A 4,028-nucleotide genomic window follows, 5' to 3' on the forward strand; every position below is an offset into this window, starting at 1 on the left:
CTTTCCAGTTAAAGTTAGGATGATTTCTCCATCCAGGATTATAAGTATTAGAATAAGGATTAGTAGTTTGGTTTTGTCCTTGGACAAAATTTACCTGTTATATCTCATTCATACCTTCGTAGTCAATGTCTCTCTGGATCGGATCATTAGGATCACATGGTGCCATAAATTTATCAATTTTGTGCGATAAGGCAGAAAATTGGGCTTGTAACATTGCTACAGGATCAAGATTCATTATACCTTTAACCGATGATGTACATGAGGATGATGGTTTCGCCGTTGGTATATGTCCACGCTCTGCGGGCCACATACTGCTGTTGATTGCCATTTCCTCCAAAAGTTCTCTTGCTTGGGCGGATGTCTTTTTCATAAATAACCCTCCAGACATAGCATCTAATGAACCTCTAGTCGTAGGATTTAATCCATTATAGAATGTCTGCATTAAAAGTGCATCTGGCAATTGATGGTGTGGGCATAAACGTTGAAGTTCTTTAAAACGTTCCCAAGCTTCATAAAGAGTTTCATTATCATTTTGTGTGAAAGATGTCAACTCTTTGATGACTCTTGCGGTTTTTGCTAAGGGAAAATATTTTTGTAAAAATGCTTGGGCTAATTGGTCCCAAGTTTCAAATGTTGCAGCAGGCATAGAAGTTAACCAAATTTTTGCCTTATCCTTCAAAGTGAAAGGAAAGAGGCGAAGTTTGATTGCTTCGGCTGTTACATCAGTAATTTTAAAAGTGTCACAAATTTCTAAGAAATTTGTCAAATGTGCATTAGGGTTTTCGTTAGGCAATCCGTAAAACGTTACGTTGTTTTGCAACATATTAAGCAAAGCAGGCTTAATTTCAAATTGATTTGCGTTTATACGGGGTCTAACTACACTATTAGTTACACCGGCCATTCCTCGCCTAGCGTAATCCATAAGTGTCGGTGGATCGGCCATAATTTCTGGCTGGACTACTTTGGTTTTTAAGGGTGTTTTGTCTTTGTTTTTCTTGTTTTTCTTGTTTTTCTTAAGTGTTCTTTCAATTTCTGGATCAAAAGGATCTGGTGGCGTGCCCGAATTTCGTGAACTGCGCATCAACTTGACATTGTAACACGAGCCAAACTACCTTCAAAACAAAATTGAAAGCAAATATGTTATAAAACTGAAAATAAATAAAATATAAAAGTTGTATAAAAATAATGTATAAACCTAGATTCGAAAATAAAATGCGAAAAATAAAAATTTTGTCAAAAATTTTGGCGTATCCCCGGCAACGGCGCCAAAAACTTGTTGAGTGATTTCCGCAAGTGCACGGTTTCGCTTGTAGTAATAAAAATATCGATCCCACAGAGATACGTTTTTTAACGAAAAACTTACTTTTGAATCTTTAATTTCGAACTTGTTAGATTTATAAAATGTAAATAAAAAGTGAAAATTGGATTAATTGAATTTAGGAAATTTATTTGATTGAATTTGAAAACTTTGAGTATTTGAAAATGCTGGAATAAGATTATATATTTAGAATAAATCGATTGTTAGAAAGATCTTATGATTTTAAGGATGAATTTTACAAAACATGAACATTTAGAACTTATTAGAAAAAGGAATGAATTTGTTCATTTGCATTAAGCAAAGAAAACAACTTAAACTTTGTATTATTATGATGATGAAATAAATGACGGAACCTCTAATTAATTGGCTTTGAACGCGACAAAACCCTTTCGGGATAGTTGCCCTTACTCAAATTAACACTCTTTCGAGATGATAATTTGCCTAAGTGTTCAACAAAGTTTCCTTGTAATGATTTTGAATTCAAGTGCATATTAATGAAAACACCAGCCTCACTTATATTGGATTGGTTACCATAAGTGCTGCATAACGATTTGTCGAATAGAACGGACTTTATTAGATGAAATGTAAATTAATACAAGTTTACAGAGAATAAGGAGCATCGAGTTCTTCGAGGGCGTGCAAGTGAAGGGCTTGATCGGTTCCGCTTCCTTGGGTTTCCTAGGAGGTTGTCAGGCTCGGGGGCGAACACTTTACTCAATCTTCTCGCTGTAACTTCGTAATAGGGATTCGGTCGGCCACTACCATGATGCAAACTAAAACTGGAACAATGTCTAAACGCTACTGAGTTGTAATTAAACTATAAACAATATGTGTACCTCATCTTGTTTTGTACAGAATCTAATTTCTAACTCTCGAAATGTTTTTACTTAGAACTTCGACATAAGTTCTACGCTCTGATTTCTATATCTATATTATAGCATTTCATTACACTTTTTCTCAACATCAACTCTTTATTTATAGATGTTGAAGGGTTGTGTTTGAACTGATGTATCCGTTGGTTAAGAGTCGTGTCCGTTATGAAAGGACGTCTTTATCCACTTGAACGAACGCGTTTCTTGGATTTTCAGCATGTGTTAAATGCTCTTGGTGAATTTCTCCACTTACCGAGGATAGTAATCCGCGGCCGTGAATGATGTAGCACTGAGCTTGAGCGACGGACGAAGGGGAGAATTGGTTGTACCGCGCGTGTCGCGGCCGCGGGTCTGGGATCCACTGTCGTGGCCCGGTAGGTTTTCTTACTTCTTGCTTTCGTTCGTGTCCTCGACTTGGCACTTTCGATTTACATCGTCTTTGACTCCTTTTGTAGGGCTTTTCTTCTGTTTTAGATCCTTTTTCGTTCCTATTTGGATTTTACCAAATATTCAAGTACCTTGCAAGAAAGAAAGATATTCAAAAGTAAAAGTAATCTAAACAGATATAAATAACACAAATTCGTAATAAAAATGATGTAAATGTTAATGATATTTTAGGTATATTTTGGGCTTAACAATAAGTCAATGGCACTTTTGTTGTCACATTTGATTTCTATTGTTTTTGTTTGAACTCCATAATCATCTAGCTATTGCTTGATCCATAGGACTTGTGCAACACAGCTTCCAGCAGCAATGTACTCAGCTTCAGTTGTTGACAGGGCAATTGACGAGTGCTTCTTACTGAACCAAGACACTAGACAGCTTCCAAGGAAATGACATTCTCCTGAAGTGCTTTTCCGCTCAAGCTTGTCCCGTCCATAGTCAGCGCCAGTGTATCCAACGAGTGTGAAATCGTTCGTGTTGGGATACCATAAACCTACATTCACTAAGCTTTGCAAATATTTAAGGATTCTTTTTACAGCTATGTAATGAGATTCCTTAGGGTCATATTGATATCTTGCGCAGTAACATACTGAGTACTGTATATCTGGCCTACTTGCCGTTAGATAGAGTGGAGAGCCTATCATACCTCGATATAATTTGCTGTCTACTGACTTACCTTTTTCATCAGCACAAAGCACAGTGTCAGTACCCATTAGGGTAGATATTGGCTTACAATTTTCCATATCAAATTTCTTCAATATCTCCTTGGCATACTTTGTCTGTCTAATGAAGATGTCATTCTTGCCTTGTTTGATTTGAAGTCCAAGGAAGAAGTTGAGTTCTCCCATCATTGACATCTCAAACTCAGTTTGCATCTGCTTGCTAAATTTCTTGCACATTGACTCATTAGTAGCACCGAAAATAATATCGTCAACATATATGTGCCAACAGGGTATCTTTACCCTTTTTCTTAATGAATAAGGTTGTGTCAGCTTTTCCTCTGATATAGTTTCTGATCAGCAGAAAGCTGGTCAGCCTTTCGTACTAAGCACGTGGTGCTTGCTTCAGGCCGTACATAGCCTTTTTTAGTTTATAAACATGGTTTGGGAATTTTGGATCCTCAAACCCTGGAGGCTGACTAACATAAACCTCTTCATTTATAACTCCATTAAGAAATGCACTTTTAACATCCATTTGGAATAATTTAAAATTCATAAAGCTGGCATATGCACATAGTATTCTTATAGCTTCTAATATAGCTACGGGTGCAAAGGTCTCACCATAGTCAATACCTTCCTACTGACTGTAACCTTGAGCTATAAGTATGGCTTTGTTCCTGACTACGTTTCCTTGTTCATCTAGCTTATTACAGAATACCCATTTTGTTCCTATTG

At 36.7% G+C, this 4,028-nt stretch overlaps 1 non-coding gene across 1 annotated transcript; it reads left to right on the forward strand.

Moving 5' to 3' along the window:
* The first annotated feature begins 458 nt into the window (after positions 1–458).
* Positions 459–565, forward strand: LOC136228401 (small nucleolar RNA R71). The gene has a single exon (XR_010688717.1). It is a non-coding gene; the product is annotated as a small nucleolar RNA R71 (small nucleolar RNA).
* The last annotated feature ends 3,463 nt before the right edge of the window (positions 566–4,028 follow it).

This window comes from Euphorbia lathyris, chromosome 4 (assembly GCF_963576675.1).
Source record: "Euphorbia lathyris chromosome 4, ddEupLath1.1, whole genome shotgun sequence".
NCBI classification, from domain to species: domain Eukaryota; kingdom Viridiplantae; phylum Streptophyta; class Magnoliopsida; order Malpighiales; family Euphorbiaceae; genus Euphorbia; species Euphorbia lathyris.